This window comes from Vombatus ursinus, unplaced genomic scaffold (genome assembly GCF_900497805.2).
Source record: "Vombatus ursinus unplaced genomic scaffold, bare-nosed wombat genome assembly UNPS02014779.1, whole genome shotgun sequence".
NCBI classification, from domain to species: domain Eukaryota; kingdom Metazoa; phylum Chordata; class Mammalia; order Diprotodontia; family Vombatidae; genus Vombatus; species Vombatus ursinus.
Genome location: NW_020954557.1, coordinates 33,997,194 through 34,017,641, shown reverse-complemented (window position 1 = coordinate 34,017,641; position 20,448 = coordinate 33,997,194). Strand labels below are relative to the sequence as shown.

Here is a 20,448-nt window from a genome sequence, read left to right as displayed (position 1 = left end):
CTCATCTTTGATTTTTCAGGATTTGCAATTTGGTGTTCAATCAGAGATTTTAATTTGCTCTTAGTTTGTTCTTTTTCTGGTTTTTTTAGTTGCATGCTCAATTCATTGATCTGCTCTTTATTTTATTGATTTAAGTGTTTAGAGATACAAAATTTCTCTTAAGTACTGCTTTGACTGCATCTCATAAATTTTGATATGTTGTCTCATTGTTCTCATTCTCTTTAATAAAATTATTGATTGTTTCTATGATTTGTTCTTTGACCCAGTCATTCTTTAGAATTAGATTATTTAATATTCAATTAATTTTAATCTTTTATATTTTCAGTTATGAGGGCTTGTGGTTAATCATGTCAAAATCTGATTGCCTGGAGAAGTTCATCAGTATTGTATACTCCTTCTTCCTACCCTAGAAATGTTAAAGTTCTTAGAAGTTATGTCTATCCTCTTTCCATATAGGAATGTAAGTAATTTAACCTTATCAAAACTTTATGATTTCTCTTTCCTGTTTACCTCTTTTATGCTTCTCTTGAATCTTGCATTTGAAATCTGGTCTTTTTTTATCAGGAATGCTTGAAAGTCCTCAATTTCATTAAATGTCCATTCCCCCCCCCCCCATGGTTTATACTCAGTTTTTCTAGATAGGTGATTCTTGGTTGTAATCCTAATTATTTTGCCTTTTAGAATATCAAATTCCAAGCCCTCTGATCCTTTAATGCAGAAACTGCTAAATTTTGTGTTATACTGACAATGGCTCCATGATATTTGAATTGTTTCTTTCTAGCTACTTGTGATATTTTTTAAGTTGACCTGGGAGCTCTGGAGTTTGGCTATAATCTTGAGAGTTTTCAATTTTTGATCCCTTTCAGGAGGTGATTGGGTGGATTCTTTCAATTTCTATCTTACCCTCTTGTGCTAGGATATCAGTTTTCCTTGTTAATTTCTTGAAACATGATGTCTAGCCTCTTTTTTTTTAAATCATGGCTTTCAGGTTGTTCAATAATTCTTAAATTATTTCTCCTTGATCTATTTCCAGGTCAGTTGTTTTTTCCAATGAGATATTTCACATTTTCTTCTATTTTTTATTGGAGAGGGATGAATGAGACAAATAATAGCATAATCTCAAATGCTAGCCCAAGGAATTTTGATTTTGTGCTGTAGGTAATGGGCAGCTTTTATTTAAATTTTTTTAAAAGTAGGTTTAATATTTTTTAAAATAGTATTTATTGAACAGGGAGATCTGGGAGTCAAAAATACCAATTAAGCTTTTGGGAAAAAAAACCTAAGCATAATGTGATGAGGACTTGAACTAGGATGGATGCTGTGACAATGGAAAGGACCACAACATGCATTATGAAGAAATACTCAATGGGATGTAGTAACATTGGATATGGAGGGTGAAGAGAAAGGACGAGTCAAAGATAAAATTTTAAATATCTGGTATGATAACAGATTAAAATGTTTTTCATCCTTATCATTGATTAATCATGACCACTAACTTGCTTTCCTTGAAATCAAAGTGTAAGGGTCCTGAGGGAAACAGAAAATTCAAATCAGATAAGTTTTGATGGAGAAATAATTCCCAAATCTAGAATGTTTGTTGGAGAGATGAATCATGGGAATCAATAATAAGAATAAGAATAAACGATCAACAATAACATGAACAGCTAACATCTCTATATATACATTATATATTATATATTATATGTATTATATAATATATATGTATGTATTACTTACTATGTGCTACACTGTGCTAAGCACTTTACAAATATTATCTCATTTGATCCTCACAACAACCCTGGGAGGTAGGTGCTATTACTATCCTCATTTTATGATTGAGGAAACTTGAGACAGAAAGGTTGAGTGACTTGTACAGAATCACACAGCTAGTAAGGATCTGAGGCCAGATTTGAACTCAGATGTTTCTGACTCAAGACCTGGCACTTAATCCATTGTGCCACCTAGTCCTGGGTAGACATAATAAAAATTATAATAATGATAATAAAAGCTAGCATTTATTTAGCACTTTAAGGTTTTCAAAGCTTTTTACAAACATTATCTCCTGGTATCCACACAGCAACCTTAGGAGGTAGGTGTTATCATCATCCTCATTTTTCAGTTGAGGAAACTGAGGCAGACAAGGAAGAAGGAAGTAGGTGGAATTTGAACTTGTCTTCCTAACCCAAAGTCTATTGCTCCATTCACTGAACTATTTAATTATTTTTCTCAGGCCCCTTAGCAGTCTTTTTTTTTTTTTAACTGAATCTTCCCATTTCACCCAATCTAGAAGGGCAAGGCCTACTTACTAGCAGGTCCTTTTACTGATTAGCATAAAAGTCATGATCTATTTCCCACCTAGGGCAGTTTACCTCTCCTTAGAGAAGATAGAGTCTTAAATAAAGATAGTATTGCCTGCTCTCTCAACTCAATGCTAATCTATAGCAAATAGATTATAACAAGGTTATTAATGTGCTATGATATCTTTTATTATATTTTATAGATTACTTGGTATATTATACAAAATATGTATTCATAAAATCCATCCAATAATAACTTATATTTGTACTGTTGTTGAATTGTTTCACTAGTGTCCAACTCTTCATGACCTCATTTGGGGTTTTCTTGGCAAAGATATGGGGAATATGGGGAAGAGGGGAGGAAGGAAGTATTTGAGGAGGTATGAAGAAGCATAGAGTCAATGAAGTCTGGAAATTTATGAGTCTGGAGAGGAATGAAGTTTGGTTCCAAGAGGAACTCACCAATGGAAGAATTGGGCCAGTATGATGGAGGGATGTTCCAGACTGAGAAGGGAAAGGTGTGATCGTGTTGCTTCTTAGATGTGTTAGATGAATAGTATGATGGCCTCATGTTTAATCTTCTGTCCAGACACAACCAGAAGAAATGGTTATAGGCACCTCAAGTCCTCAGGTGCCTGAGAGGAAAGAAAACTAAGATAGAAGGCAGCAGGAAACTACTGCAGCCTATCCTGGGGGAGTACCATACTCACTGGAGAGGAAGTAGCTGTTACAGTTCAGAAAGCCAAAGTCTTTGGCTTTTTGGTGAAACAAGGGTTTACAAAATTTAGGTCCAAGCAGGGTGCACATTTTCTGGTACAAGATGCTTAGGTGATAGTGTCTAACCTAGTATTCTCAAGTATTTTTAAGTTATTAAAGCTTAAAACTTCACCTAGACTTTTGGGGCAAATCATATATCATATGTAATAAATATACCATGCTGCTTACTTTTAATTGTTTTTAAAGTGAAATTTGTCTTTTTAGCTTAAAGATCAATGTTCATTTCAACACTTATTAAGCACTTATTTTGCAAGGTATTGTGTGAGGGATGGAAAGATGATATTTTTATGGATTTTTTCTTTCAAAAAGTATAGGATAACTAATTAAGAAACTAACATCTCATGGTAGAATCAATAAGTCAAACAAGTAATTTTTTTTTTGGATGCAAGGCATCCTTTCTGTAGAAAGTGAGGCCTTTCTGTAGAAAATTGGCAGCTATTTTATAACATGAATGGACATATAAAAATAATCAAATTGGTCATTAGTCCTGGCTCCAGTTACTATTTATCTCCTCTTCACTCATACAGCCAAAAGCCTAAATCAAATTCATCACCTCTAACTGGACTGTTGTAATAGCCTCCCAATTAGACTTGCTATCTCCAATCTGTCCCCTCTCCGTTCTTCCACACAGCTCCCAGAGTGATAATTCTGAAGTGATTCTGTCACTCCCCTTCCTGATCAAGAAGTTTCAGGGATTCCCTGTTGCCTCCAGAATAAAATATCAAGACCTCTGCTTGGCATTTAAAGCCCTTCCCAACCTGGTCCTACCTAACCCATCTTTCCAGGCTGATGACACATTTCTTCCCTTTCCTGGCCTCTATGCACCTGCCAGACTGGTTTCCTGGTTCCATCCCAACATTCTGTCTTCTGCCTCCAAGCTGTGGTGACTGACCCTAGGCCTAGAATGTTCTCCCTCCTCAGTGCCACTTCTTGGAACCTCTCACTCCATCCAAACTCAAGCTCCACTTCCTATGAGAGACCCTCTGTGATTTTTCCAATTGTTAGTGCTTCTCCCTCCCTCCTTCCAATTTTCTTTGTATGCATTTTGTTTATGGTCTTCATTTGCATACATGTTGTTTTCCCTTTGGATCAAAGACTGCTCCACTTCTGTATTTCATAATCAGTAACTACCACAGAACCTGGCACATAGCAGGTGTTTAATAAATGCTTATTGAACTGAATTGACACAAAAATTACAATCCCATGTCCCTACCTTCTAAAAGGTTTACAGAAAGTACTGGTACAATAGAGCATTATTCTAGGTGGATCAGTGGAAAGAATGCTGGGCTTGGAAGTCCTGAGTTCAAATCCAGCCTTAGGCACTTAGTTGCTGTGTGAATCTGGGCAAGTCCCTTAGTCTCTTGGTGCCTCAGTTTCCTCAACTGTAGAATGGAAATAATAATAGCACCTACCTCTGAGAAGCATTGTGAAGATCAAATGACATAATTTTTGTTAAGTGCTTAACATAGTACCTGGCACATAGTAGGTACTATATAAATGTTAGCTACTATTATTAGTAATATAGCAGTAGCAACAGCAATAGCAGCAGCAGCAGCAGCAGTAGTGGTGGTGGTGGTGGTGGTAGTAGGAGTAGCAGTATATTCCTCTAATTGGGTCACTCAGCACTTAGGATGGATGCTCTCTGTTTATTGGAGGAAACAGAGAAAAGACTCATGGAAGCACCCACACCAATGACATCACAGATACCTTGGATTATTGGAGTATACTTATTGCTAAGATAGAGCTAGCAACTAGATCTAACATTTCATGTCTATGGGGAATTCCCAGATGAGGGATCTCCCTTTTCTGATGAAGGCCAGTTTCTTCTCTTCTCCTTCCTCTTAATTGCCTAGGCTAGGTCACTGAACAGATATGTGACCATACAGCCTGTCTGTGTCAGAAGCAGGACTTCAACCTAGGTCTAAGTCTTTTACGTCTAATGTAAATGATTCCTATTTAATTGAGAATAAGACATAGAATTTAATATCTAAAGACTCATTGCTATTATGTTTTAAAAAAGAGGGGGTTCTCCTCTCTCCATAATAGTCTCTGTGATGCTTCATTGGAAAGTTTTACAAAAGCAAATGTCTGAGCTTCAGGGAAACTCAGCAGCTGAAATGCTTTGAATCTTGTTTGTGTGGGTGCACTGAAACCATTCAACTGCCTGATCTTGACTTCTCTTTGACTTCTCGTTTTGACTGTTTCAGATGATGACCTGACCTCCGAGGACACAAAGCTCGTGTGTGCTGCATCCAACTGCCAGCATTGCCTCAGCTCCACAGGAAACCATCTCTCTAACCACTGCTCGATCGCTTCTCTGTTGTCTACGCTCAAAACAACTGTCAGACAGCCTGGCCATGAGACCTTGCCTGGTGAGGAAAAAAAGACAAACAAGGGGGGGAGAAAGCACCTCCATTGAAAAAAAATAAGTAATTTATGAAGATACTAGTGGAGAAGTGTTCATAAGTCCAAGCATAGAGGGTTTCTTATTTGGAGTGGGGGGTAGGGACAATGGAACGTGGGGGGTATCTTGTAGAAATAGTCCTGTTTTAGATCGAATCCAACCTCGTGTTCATGAAATGAGACAGAGCACAGGTTAGATGTCAGAATGACTGTGGACCAGAAGTAATTTGTAGAATAGGACAGGAAGGGGGAGGAGGGAGAGAGTTCCCAAATGTCCTATCTCCAGAAGGAAGCAAGTTATGTTGTCTAGACAAGAGGAAATGGCTTGGGCTCTTTGGGAAGGTTAGCAGGACTTTGAAAGTCAAAATGATGGCTGGGAAAATCAAACCGAAGCTTTATGGTCTGCTTTGGGTTTTACACAGATTCTTTTGAGCTTTTTTTTTTTTTAATGTCTGTCTTGTGAGTACAAGATGCTCATTAAAACATGATTAAAATTAGTGATTCTAACAAAATAGAGGCCTTGCTACAATAACATGCCTCCTGGGGCCTTCTTCCCATTGGGGGTTTTAACTGAGTGGGAAATCAAGCTGTTTATTATGCCTTCTTCTTTGATGGAACACAAAACACATGGTTAGGCAAAATGTGTTTGCCAAAAGAATCTGAAAAATACCATGAGTTTCGATGTTTTTTCTCCTTAATGACTACAAGGTCACTAAATATATCAATTAATGTAAAATCAAAACTTGTCCTTAGTTATTCATAGAACGCCCTTTTAACTTTGAAAGATATGTCTCTCTTCCATGAAGGACTTGCTGCCTCACTCACCACTGAAGTCTTTTTATTTTTCCTTTTTAGTTCAGAGCTTTTATCTTTTACTCCCTCTTTCCATGATTATCAGCATTTTTCTCCTACTTTCCTTCAGAGATGGAGGAAAAAGAGATTTTAGTTCAGTTCAATTCTCCAAACATTTATTGAGATCTTACTAGGCAACATGACAAAGTGGATTGAAATCCAGTCTTAGTGTCAGGAAGACCTGGGCTCATCTCCCACCTCTGACACATACTAGTGGCTTGATCATAGGCAAGTAACATGTTCTTTTAGTACGAAAAGCAACTAAAACTATTTTCACACCAAGAGTTTCCCAGACTGATGAAATCTGAGGTTTTGACCCTGTTATCCTACGATCCCCTCCCACTCTCTAAAGTGCAAGGCAGTGGTCAAGGGCTTGGTGTATGAAGATGAAAAATGAAGCAAATGTTGCTTTCAACACGTTTTCAATCAAGTAAGGAAGATATAATATATGAATAAATAAGCATGATACAAAGCATAATGTGATAAGGGCAAAGAAGAGAGACAAAGTTTTATGTTGCATTTGAAGGACAGATCACCTTTATTTGTGAGAATCATGGAAGGCTTCATGGAAGTGGTAGCATTTGATTAGCATCTAAAAGAAGAGATTTCAACAGGCAGAAACAGAGGGAGGGCTACCTAAATCATCCTCATTTTCTTTCCAATCTTCAGCCTCTCTCCAGCTACTTCTTACCCTACAGTCTTCAAGTATATCCAAGTCTCTCCTACAAACAAACAAACTCAAGGTGTGGACCTATATCTTTCTCAAACTCCTGCTTTTACTCCCTCTCCTCTTACTACTTAACCCTTTGTAATTTGACTTCTCACTTCATCACTCAACTGAAACTGCTTTCTCTGCAATTACCAACAATCTCTTGATTGCCAAATTTGTTGGTCTTTTCTCAGCCCTCATCCATCTTAACCTAATGGCTGCATATGGCACTGTCGACTATCTTTTAGACTCCAGGATAATCTCTTTTCTCTGGGTTTTCGTGACAAGACTCTCTCCTGGTTCTCTTAGGTTTCTGCATTTTCTTTGTGGGTATTTCTCAAGATTTTATCTCATGCCCTCTTTTTTTTTTTTCTCTCTTATTGATGAGTGCTCTTTCACTTAACTTATCACCTCTCATGGCCCTAATTATCATCTCTATGTAGATAAGTCACTGATCTATCTATCCATTTCCAATCTCTTCTCTGAGCTTTAATCTCATATCACCAATGTCCTATTGAACATTTCAAATTGATTGTTCCAGCATGTCTCTGAAACATCTCAAACTCAAGTCTGAATTTGAACTCATTCTCTTTTCCTCCAAACTCTATCCTCTTTCAAACTTCTCTATTTCTGCTAAAGCACCACTATTCTTTCAGTCTTCCAGATTTATAACCTCAGCATTATCTTAGACACTTCACTCTCTCTCCATCCCACATCCAATCAGTTGCCAAATCTTGCTGTTCTACCTCTATGACATCTCTTGCATCTTATCCCTGTTCTCCACTCACATAACTATACCTTAGTTCAGGATTCTCATCATCTTTGGCTGAGATTTTTTCCAACAGCCCCCCGATTAGTCTCCCTGACATGTGCTAAGGCGTAAAAGGGGGTATAGGCTGTCTCATTTGAGTAGTTATTCATCATACTAACATCATGGATCTTTTGAAACATTCAATTTATTTGATTAAAGATTAGAATATTGATTTAAGGTTAAAAGGCATGCCTTTCAATTGAACATCAAGTCAGATATACATTGGTTCCTTTAATTTACTTTCTGAAAAATTCCTGCAGCCAGTACTGGGCCTGACATTCTTTCATCAGTAGACCAAATAAGAAACTGCCCTAAACAGTCCGAACCTGGAACCATTGAGTCTGAAGTTAGCTCTAAAAATGTGTAAGATTTCTCATAGTGAGACTTGTTCCATTTGAGACCTTGGGATTATCAGTAGTTGTTGTTGTTCAGTAATTTTTAGGTATATCTGACTCTTTGTGACCCCAATTAGGGTTTTCTTGGCAAAGATACTGGAATGGTTTGCCATTTCCTTCTCCAGTTCATTTTACAGATGAGGAAACTGAGGCAAACAGGTTTAAGTAATTTGCCTAGAGTCACATAGCTAGTAAGTATCTGAGGCCAGATTTGAACTCTGGAAGATGAGTGTTCCTGACTCCAGGCCTGACACTCTGTATACTGCACCACCTATGGTAGACGCTCATGCAATTCCTTGCATTTGTGCAGTTTTTCAGAGAAGCTGTCTTATGTTTTTAAGATCTACTCAAATACTACCCCATCCAGACAACCCTCCATAATAGTCTTAGTCAATAATGTTATTTCTATGATAGGATCTTGTAAAACAATTCACTTGAACATTTTTAATGTGTTTATACTGTCTTATTTTATATTTTAGTTACTTATGTATGGGTCACCTATTCTCAATTTTGAGTTTCATAAGGCCAGTGACCACGTCTGATCAAAAACTTAAGCCTCTCATAGCACCTGACATGGTTTTCTGTACATGGAAGGTACTTCACAAATGTTCATTGCGTTATTGATGGTCAGCTGAATCCTTCAAACTGTCCTGATGGTTGGGGCTATTAATAATAATAACATCTATATAGCACCCAAGGTTTATAATGCACTTTCCCCTATAACACTATAAGATAAATAGTGCAAAGATTTTAATTCCATTTTATGGATGAAGAAACCGAGACTCAGAGAATAGAATTAATTTGCCCAAGGTCACTCAGCTAATAAATATTGGAGCTAGGAACTGAGCAACTCTAAGCCAAATGTTTATTTATAATTTTTGTAATTATATTATAATTTGTTATACATTATTATAATTAATTATGAATTTTGCCTTGGTGCCCTTTTTCAAAGTTATAATCATTTATCCCTATTTTGCTTCCCTTCAGCATCCCCCGGCCCACACACAAGGACCTGTCCTTATAATAAAGAATAGTTAAGGAAGATCATTTGCTAACATTCTTTTCTATCAGCATATGCCATGTTCATCACCTAACATGTGCTGTGAACCTATAAACAGGAGAGCTTCATGATGGAACCATCTTTGATCAAGTGCTCTTTCCATTACATCGTACTGCAAGTTTTCTTATCATTATCTTGACTCATCCAATGGGAAAAATCAAAGAACATTAAGTGACTTATCTAAGACCAAATAAGTGGCAAGCAGAGCAAAGCTAGTTGATGTTCCTTTTACTAGACCATGCCAATACCCAGTAACTCTAGTCATGGCTTCATCAGAATTTACCCCTATCTGGCTCTGAGTCTTCAAGGTAACCCTGGAGCTGATAGTGATGATAAAGGTGAAGAAATCACTATGTGTAATACTGCCACACCTGCCACATCATACTCATGACTCTTGGATTTTTATAAAAATTGTATACCTGGAAAATACCATCTTTCCAAGAAAGCAGGAACTTTTGGCCCCAAATTGTAAATACTAGTTAAATTATAAGCATGTAAAATTTCATTTTTTTGTAGTTATTGAGGAAGGAGTGGGCCCAGATAATCTTCAAAAGCAAATAAAACAAAATTCTTTTTCTATTTAGTGTTAAAATCATGACATAATTTTGTAGTTGTCACCTTAATAATAATGCATTTTTCTTGGGGGGGAAGGTTGTAAGGCAATTGGGGTAAGTGACTTGCCCAGGGTCACACAGTTAGTAAGTATCTTTGGCCACATTTGAACTCAGGTCCTCCTGACTCCAGGGTAATTATGCACAACTTAGTAATATTACTGTTAGATTGAATTCTTGCAATATAGGCCAGATTAGCAATAAATGGAGGACACCCAGGAATATGTTAGATGGAGGATAGTGGAGTGGTGTTGAGGTAGAATTATCCATGGTTAAACCTCCACTTCAATTATCTAGAATGAATGTGGATTCTTGAGACTTGAATGATAAAATGGTTGCCAGAGTGAGACAAGAGCTTACCTGTCTCAACTGGATACCTTTTTGCATCATCTTCAATATTTTGATATCTTTATCTCCCCTCAACCCTCAGTAACATCTTCCATTAAATTCAGTTTTTAATTTGGGTCAATTCAGTGCAAGGAGCAGGATCAGAAGCAGTAATAGCAGCACAGGGGGGTGTATTGGAAAGAGGAGTGGCCTCAGAGGGATTTGGAAGACCTAAACCACAGGCCTGGTTCTGACTCTTACCTAGCTGTGTGATTGTGGATGAGTGCTCATCCCTTCTCAACCTCAGTTTCTTCACCTGTAAAATGGGAATAAAAACGAACTATTTACCTCACAGCATTGTTGTGAAGAAAGCAGTGTGTGTACCTTACACAGGGTTAGTAGGTGTTAAAGGTGTAAATGTGAATTGAATTGAATTGAAAGCCCTGATTGATTGGGGCAGTAGAGCAGGCTCAGCAGAGTGCCATCATAACGCTGATGATTCAATGAGAAGAGTTCCCACACACATATACAGAACTCCAGGGAGGCCTTTTGATAGAAGTTTAGGGTAATATTTGACCAATCACAGAATACACTCTGACAACATAGCCTGGCTGAATGGAGAAACCTAGAAAGATAAGATGTGGACAGAGACCAAAAATATGAATGCCATCAGTAACATTAGAATGAATAATTAACAGCTAGTAAATGTATGTTCTAGGGAAAGGGATGCATATGGTCATTCAATTGTAACCTTTGAACAATTTGAACTATTCATTTGGGAAAAGGAGAGCCATCTTTAAGTATATCAACGACTGGTGGGGGTGAGGAGGTGTATATGTGTGTGTGGGTGTGGGGGGGGTTTACTATGCTTGAACCCAGAAAGTAGAACCAGGAGCAGGGAGGTAGGAGTTAAAAAGAAAAAAGCTCAGCCTTGAGGACAATTTTAAGAATTAGAGTTCTCCCATTGTAGAACAGGCTTCATCAGGAGGCAGGCAATCTCTCCTCACTGGAGGTTCTCATGAAAATGCTGAACAACCACTTGTCAGGTTTATTGTAAGAAAACTGGACTTGGAGTCAGGAAGACCTGAATTAAAATCCTTTCTCATGCTCATCCTAGCAGTGTGATCCTGGGTAAGTCATTTAACCTTTATGTGCCTCAGTTTCCTCATCTGTAAAATGAAGCTCATTATAACATCTACCTCTAAGGGTTGGTGTGGGGATCAAATGAGGTAAAATTTGTAAAGTTCTTTTTAAACCTTAAAGTTCCAGCTAAAGATTGAGAGTGTTCCTTGTTCAGGTTGGACAAATGTCCTCTGAAGTCCTTCCTAGGTCTGAGATTCTGTGATTCTTTTGTTCTGCTTGGGTTTTGTTTCCTTGTACCTCTGTGTGTGTCTATATATAGGTACATATGTCCTCAGGTTCTACTTCCACTGACATTAATAGAAACTGCAAGCACACACACATGTAACTGCCTCAATCGTAAATGGTTCAATTTAAACTTTTTAGTTTTGTTTAGAGATGCTAACCCTAAGTTTGCTTATGGCAAAGAGAAGAGCTCATGGCAATTTGATCATTTTGTAAGATCTTTGCTTTACTTCCTTTTCCAAACATGCTGCCTTAGAGTGTTCCCAGCTTATTAATATCCTTGTGAGGATGAAAAGGATTGACATAATTTGAGAGCAGTTTCAAAAATTGCTCAAGTAAGATAAGAAATTGCACTGTATTGTTTGTCTCAGCTGGGCCAAGAGCAACATTGTAGGTATTATTAAAACTTTAACAAATAGCATTTCACTAAAAAAATATGAACACTGAATTTGACCAAAGAAAATAAGAATTTCATATCACAACTAGAATTCAGGGCACTCATTTATCTTTAAGCCAAAACTTCCTCCATGTCATGTTTCTAAAACCCAAGTCCTTTGAGTATTTTAAAATATGCATGCACATCTTAGACAGAGAGATGCAGGGTGCTTCACACTACTCTCAAGGTGAGTATTTCTGTATCCCTAGGTAGAACCTAAGGATGTGTTTCATATAATCATAAAATTTATATAATTAATGAACACAGGGCAATTGTTGCTGCTGCTGACTTTTTTCACTTGATATGTTTTACAGGCTACAACTTGTTAAAGACTCATGGGCTTGTTGACCTGTGTTGTTGCTTACTACAAATATGGCATGACTTTCTATGTTTTTTCCTCCTCTTTTAGTTCTGAGATTTTACCAGTCTAGTTTTTTACTTTACTGATTTAGATCATAAGCCCTCTATAACCTTATTTGAGGGTTCTGTCTTCAACAGAATCACAGGATCAAACAATCTCAGAGTTGGAAAGAACCTCAGAGATTTATCCAGTAACTTGCACCTGTATATGAACATACCTGACAATGGGTATCCAGACTTTCAAGTTTTCCTGAAGACTTTCAATGAGGAGAAACTCATTACTTCTAGAGACAGCCCATTCCACATGGGAACAGATCTAATGGTTAGGTAATTTTTCCTAATTTCGAAACTAAAATTTCCGCTCTTTTTCAACTCCCACCTATTGTTCCTAATTTCTGGCTTTCTGGGATCAACAAGAACAGATACTTTCTTTGTGATGTCCCTTCAAATACTTGAAGGTAGTGCTACACAGTAAACTGAGATATAAGTAGCTGCATAGTATGAGAATCAGGGAGGCTAAAATAATTCATCAGGCAAGTAAACTTTCCAGTTTATCTAGCTTAGTCCTTAGATGATGGACTCATGATTTGTCACCACGCTTGTACTTGAAGCCTTTCCAATGTGGAAAGTGCAATGTTTTGGAACAAATGCACTTGATGCGATATGAGCTACTCATAGGAAAATTGCTTTGAATATTCAAATTGTGACTATTGTTGAAATATCCATCTTTTGATTAGAACCAGCTGTTTTCTTTCAATATTAAGAAAAGAATTCTAATACTAATGATATGCTAATGAACTTTCAGTTCAGATATTTGAAGACTGCAACAGCTCTTGGGAAGTGTGTTTCTTCTAGGCAGATAAATGCTCAAGTGTATAGTTGTTTTGCTTGCAGAGAAACTGAAAATCTTCACCTTTTTATAGGTTTTGAAAAACAAAATACAAATACACGATGCACTTTAATTAGAGTAATCTTGCAGAGAGGGAGAATAGAAGCAGCCTTGTTGACTTCAATACACTTTCACCTTGTACATCTGGGGCCCAACACAGAGTCTCTACCGTACTTAAGAAATGAGTCACTTAAGAAACCACTCCTAGGGAGTGGTTTTCTAGAATACAAAAGTATCTGACAAGCCCTATGCTCCCAGAGTCCAGTACTTAACCCCTGTTTTTAGTTAATGTTCATGTAAATGTTGCAGAAATATCTTCCTTATGCCTCTCTTTCCTCCAGTATGATTAGCATTTGTTTCTTCCCAAGCTAAAATGACTTCAGGGAGATTTCAATCCATAGAAGTACCTTCAAAAATGTTAAGTAGGAAGCCTTTCTATTGCTTCACTGGTGTCCTTCACAGACACACAGAAATGGAGCTAAGGAGGAATAGGTTCAAAATAATTTCATTTATGTAGCTCATCAAATTTAATCTGTTCAACAAATTCAACAGATATTTGTTGCTGTTATGTTTAAATCTATTTTGTTCAATAGACCATGGAGCTATTGTGGGGGGCAAGAGGATGACAAGCACAATTTCTGCTTTCAAGGCTCTTATAATCTACCATTCTAACTTTTTACATTTCTGTTGTTACAAACTACAAGAAAGAAAGAAATGATCCTTCACAAAATCAGACACATCTTTGGCAGTATAAAGAAATTTTTTTGAGTGTATGCAAATCAGTAGAGAGCCTTTTCCCAAAGACTTTCAACAGTGTTTTGAATAATGCATAATAAATACAGATTAAAATAAAATTTTTGGCACCAACTTGTTTAATTTCATTTTACAACTTCTTCCTGGTTTATCTTTCATGAATACTTTATTTGAAGAGATGCTTTTCAGTTTCAGTTATTCTTTTACTCCATTCTTTCATTTTAAAAATAATTTTTAAAAATTGTGAACGTAATCATTAACAGACACAAAACTCAATATACAGAAGGACAAAGAAGAGGATTACACAAACAATTGGGAACTTTTAAAATTGGCTTTTAGAAAATAAGTATGTCACCTCTTTGGTGAAGGTATCATCACTGTAGCCCCATGGAGTCAGCAGTCCCTGCCTCTCCTCCTCCTGACTCACTGCTGTTCACTCTCACCAGGAAGCCGATCCACTGCCATGACATCCAGAGACACTGGCAAGACACTTGTGGAGCCCGAAGTGGCCACTCCCCGGATTCGTACCAACCTCGCCAGCCGCAACGTGAACTCACTTGAGAAAGTGTGTTTGGACCTAATTAGAGAAGCTAAAGAAAAGAACTTGAAAGTGAAGGAACTTGTTCAAATGCCCACTAAGACACTTGGAATCACAACTAGAAAAACTCCTTTCTGTGAAGGTTCAAAGATTTGGGATTGGTTCCAGATGAGAATCCACAAACACCTCATTTATTTGCACAGTCTTTCTAAAATTGTTAAACAGATCACTTCTATCAGCACTGAACCAGATGTAGAAGTTGAAGTCACTGTTGCAGATTCCTAATCAATCATCTCTTTTAATAAATTGATTACAACTATTAAAAACAAGAAAATGCGTGTTTATATAGGTAAATACATATATCGTTTAACAAAATAGTAATTAATTTGCTCTATTTGTGTCCTTTTCTGTACTTTTTTTTGTTTTCTTCTGTGCATTGGAAAGTTTCACTGATGAAACTACCCAGTAACCTGTACCATTCCTTCTTGCCTGTTGTACTATTTCAAATGATTTTCATTAATTCTTTTTTGTTAAGGACCTCATGTCTTGATGTTTTACTTTGTTCTGTCACAAAAAAGGGAGGAAAAAAGCCCTTTCCAAGGCAAAATCAGAAATTTATGACTTGAATAGGGGATTCACTTGTTACAATATCTTAATAAAAAGTAAAATACTGAGCAGTCCATATAAAGAATCATAAATGACAATTGACAACCTAAAATGGTATTTAGAAAATAAAAAGATACACTTCCTCATAAATGAAAAATAATCATGCTTATTTAATTTACCCTATGAAAATAGTTTAATTTTATAAGAGTACATGTATTCAAATGAAACAAGTCTTATTACTCATTAATGTGATGTAGATTAAGAACTTGTTCAACAAATACTATTTAGTAATGTGGAAAAAATACATTTGTTATTATTTTGCTTGAACAGTTTATAAAAAGTAAAAGGTATATATATAAAATATATAAATATATACTTATATATAAATATGTATTTATATATAAAATATATAAAATTTATTAAAGGTAAATACCTTTTAGTCCATGCCTATATGAGTTAGGCATTTCCATACATATTGGCTTTTTCTTTCTGTAAATAGTTACTACCATCATGTGGGATTCATGAAAGGAGGGCTCACTTTGGACCTTGATACATGGAATTTACTACTGAAACACCGGAAAGAATTTGTTAGTCACCTACAATATAGTTATGTAATAGTGAGTGAGTCAACAAGCATTTATTAAGCACTTACTTTGTGCCTGGAGCACTGGGAAATACAAATACAAGCAAAAAGATAATCTCTGTTCTCAAGGAGTTTATATTCTAATGGGAAAGAAATCACATAAAAGGAGGCTTAAGGAAGTGGGATTAAGGGGGGGGATACAGGAGTGGGAGCATGAGGGAGAACACCTAAGGACAGTCTGGTGAGAAATGAACAGATGGCCTGGTTCCTCTAAACAGGGCTCTAGAGCCCTCCACCTTCCAATTAGAGAGAATTAACTGAGGGACAGAGAGTACTTCTGAGGTGTTAGTTTCTGAGCTGAAGTGATCTAGGAGGAAGAGGTTCCTGCGGCATTATGAAGAAGTCCACTGGAATGCCGCCTAGTGGGAAATGAAGAGGAAATGATAATGCTATGACAATAATCTGCCTCTGTGTCCCTAAACTCTGGCTGGTGAGCTTTTCACCTTCTCTTGCCCAGAATCAGATCTTTATGTCACTTCATGGCCATTTTTGAACTGTGGTGCCTTGAACATACTACCTTTCCCTCCCCTTTCTAGCTTCCCTTTATGTGATATCTTCTCCCATTAGAATATATGTTCCTTGAGGGCAGGGACTTTCTGTCTTGCTTGCTTATATTTGATCCTTTGTGTTTAGCATAGTGACTGGCATTTAGAAAGCATTTAATTAGTACTTTTTCACTCATTCATTTGATCCAATATAATAAAGTATATTTGGCACAAACTCTTATCCACAAACTTTTATCTATTATTTACATTAGAGATCAAAAAAGGGCTAGGTCCATGGGTTATAGATAATATTCTCCCTTCTCCTCTTTTCATTCCTCAACCCTTTGCAATGTGTCTTAAGTTTCAACTGAAATTGCTCTTTTGACCAATTATCTTTTTACTTTATTTTTCTTTTTTATTTATTTTAAACTTATTTTTAGCATTCATTTAAAAAAATTTTGAGTTCCAAATTCTCTCCCTCTAACTCTCCCTACCCTGTCATTGAGAAGGCAAGCAATATAATATCAATTATACATGTGAAGTCAATACAAAACATATTTCCATAGTAGCCTTATTACAAAAAAAAAATAAGAACTAAAAAACATAATGAAAGGGAAAGAAGTATGCTTCAATCTGCACTCAGAATTCATCAGTTCTCTCTTTGGAAATTGGTATGATTTTCCACCACGGGTTCTTTGGAATTGTCTTGGGTCATTGTTTTGATCAGAGTAGCTTAGTCTTTCACAGTTGATCATCGTTACAATATTGCTATTATTATGTGCAATGTTTTCCTGGTTTTTCTCACTTCACTCTGTTCACATAAGTCTTCCTAGGTTTTTCTGAAATCATCCTGCTCATGATTTCTTATAGCAAAGTAGTATTCTGTGGCAATCATATACCACAACTTGTTCAGCTATTTCCCAATTGATGGGCATGCCCTCAATTTCCAATTTTTTATCACCACAAAAAGAGTTACTATAAATATTTTTGTACATAGAGGTTCTGTTCCATTTTCTTTGATCTCTTTAGGATTCAGATCTAGTAGTGATATTTCTGGGTCAAAGGGTATGCATAATTTTTTTAGCCCTTTAGGCATAGTTCCAAATTGCTCTCCAAAATTGTTGGACCAGTTTACAACTCCATTAAGAGTGAACAATACTGTATCAATTTTTCCACATCTACTCCAGAATTGATCATTTTTATTTTCTGTCAAGTTAGTCAAACTGTTAGATGTGAGATAGTACCTCAGAGTTTAATTTTTATTTCTCTAATCAATAGTGACATAGAGTATTTTTTTTTCATGTGGCTATTGATAGTTTTGATTTCTTCTTCTTGAAAACTGCCTATTCATATCCTTTGACCATTTATTAATTGGGGAATGACTCTTATCTTTATAGATTTGGCTCTGTTCCCTCTGTATTTGAGAAATGAGACCTTTATCAGAGAAACTTGCTGTATTTCCTCCTCCTGCCCTTCAGCTTCCTGATTTCCTTTTAATTTTGGCAGCATTGATTTTCTTTGTGCAGAACCTTTTAAATTTCATGGAATCAAAATTATACATTTTGCTTCCTGTGATCCCATCTATCTCTTGTTTGGCTGTAAACTCTTCCCTTATCAATAGACCTGCTAAGTAAAATTTTTTTTACTATTTATAATATCACCCTTTATACCTAAATCCTTTACCCATTTTGACCTTATCTTGGTATATGGTGTGAAATGTTGGTCTCTGCCTAGTTTCTTCCAAACTGCTTTGCAGTTTTTCCAGAAATTTTTGTCAAATGATGAGGTTTTGTCCCAAAGTTTGGATTTTTGGGTTTATCAAACACTAGAGTATTATGGTCATTTACTACTGTGTATTGTGTACCTAATCTATTTCGCTGATGCACCACTCTATTTCTTAAGCCAGTACCAGGGTGTTTTGATGATTTTCACTTTGTAACACAATTTGAAATCTGGTATTGCTAGGCCACCTTCCTTTACTTTTTTTTTCATTGATTCACTTGATATTCTTGACCTTTTGTTCTAGAAGAATTTTGTTCTTATTTTTTCTAACTCTGTAAGAAAATTTTGTCATAGTTTGATTGTTATGACACTGAACAAGTAAATTAATTTAGGAAGAATTATAATTTTTATTATATGGGTTCAACCTACCCATGAGGAATTAATATTTCTCTATTTATTTAGATTTGTCTTTATTTATGTGAAAAGTGCTTTGTAATTGTGTTCATATAGTCCCTGGGGTTTTTTTTGGGGGGGGGCTGGTAGACTCCCAAGTATTTATATTGTCTGCATTTATTTTAAATGGGATTTCTTTTTCTATCTCTTCTTCTGGACTTTGTTGGTAACATATAAAAATACTATTATGTGGATTTATTTTATATCTTACAACTTTGCTAAAGTTGGTAATTGTTTCAACTAGTGTTTTAGTTGATTCTCTATGGTTCATGTCATTTGCAAAAAGTGATAGTTTTTTTCCTTCTAACCTATTTTTTATTCTCTCAGTTTCATTTTCTTGTCTTATTTCTATAGCTAGCCTGTCTTTCTCCCCCAACTTAATAGTATTTTATTTTTTTCCAATTACATGTAAAGATAGTTTTCAACTTTCAGTTTTATAAGATTTTGAGTTCCAAATTTTTTTTCTTCCTTCTTCCTTCCCTACCTCCATCCCCAAGATGGCAAGCAATCTGATATAGGCTACACATGTATAATCATATTAAGCATATTTCTACATTAGTCATGTTGTGAAAGAAGAATCAGAAAAGAAGGAAAAAACCATGAGAAAGAAAAAAAACAATAAAAAAGAGAAAATTGTATGCTTCAATCTGCATTCAGACTCCATAGTTCTTTCTCTGGATGTGGATAGAATTTTCCATCATATATCTTTTGGAATTATCTTAGATTATTTTATTGCTGAGAAGAGCTAAGTCTATCATAGTTGACCATCTCACAATGTTGCTATTCCTGTGTACAATGTTCTCCTGGTTCTGCTCACTTCACTCAGCATTAGTTCATGTGAGTCTTTCCAGGTTTTTCTGAAATCTACCTGCTCATCATTTCTTATAGCACAGTAGTATTGCATTATATTCATATACCACAACTTGTTCAGCCATTCCCCAATTGATGGGCATCTCCTCAATTTCCAATACTTGGCTACCACAAAAAGAGCTGTATAGCTAGTATTTCTAATACAATATTGAATAATAGTGGTAATAATGGCCATTCTCACTTTACCTCGATCTCATTGGGAAGTCTTCTAGTTTACCCCTAGTACAGATAATGCTTACTCTTGGTTTTAGATATATAGTACTTTTCTTTTTTAAAGGTTCCATTTATTCCTATGCTTTGTAGTTGTTGTCGTTGTTGTTTTTTAAACTAGGAATGGGTGTTGTATTTTGTCAAAAGCTTTTTTTTTTTTTGCATCTATGGAGATAATCATATGATTTTTGTTGTTTTTTTTATTATTATTTATATGGTCACTTATGCTTATGGTTTCCTAATATTGAACCACCCTGCATTCCTGGTATGAATTCCACTTGGTCGTAGTGTGTGATCTTTGTGATATAGAGCTGTAGTCATCTTGCTAGTATTTTGTTTAACATTTTTGCATTGGTATTCACTAAGGAAATTGGTATATAGTTTTCTTTCTCTGTTTTTGCTTTTCCTGATTCAGGTATCAACACTATATTTGTGTCATAAAAGGAATTTGATAGGACTCTTTCTTTGCCTATTTAAAAAAATTATTTGTATACTATTAGAATAGTTATTCTTTAAATCTTTAGTAGAATTCATTTATAAATCCATCTGGTCCAGGAGATTTTTTCTTAGGAAGATCATTGGTGGTTTGTTCAATTTCTTTTTCTAAAATAGAGTTATTTAAATATTCTATTTCCTCTTCTGTTAATCTGGGAAATTTATATTTTTGCAAATATTTATCCATTTCAATCAGTTTTACTGGCATATAATTGGGCAAAATAACTCCTAATAATTGCTTTAATTTAATCTTAATTGGTAGCACATTTTCTCTTTTATTTTTTGGTCTTGGTAATTTGGTTTTCTTTCTTTTTTTAAAATTAAATTAACAAATTGTTTGTCTATTTTCCCCATAAACCAGCTCCTACTTTTATTTAATAG

General features: G+C 35.8%; 1 pseudogene; it reads left to right on the top strand.

Moving 5' to 3' along the window:
• Nucleotides 1-4,937: 4,937 nt before the first annotated feature.
• Nucleotides 4,938-15,269, top strand: LOC114045858 (annotated as a pseudogene).
• Nucleotides 15,270-20,448: the final 5,179 nt, after the last annotated feature.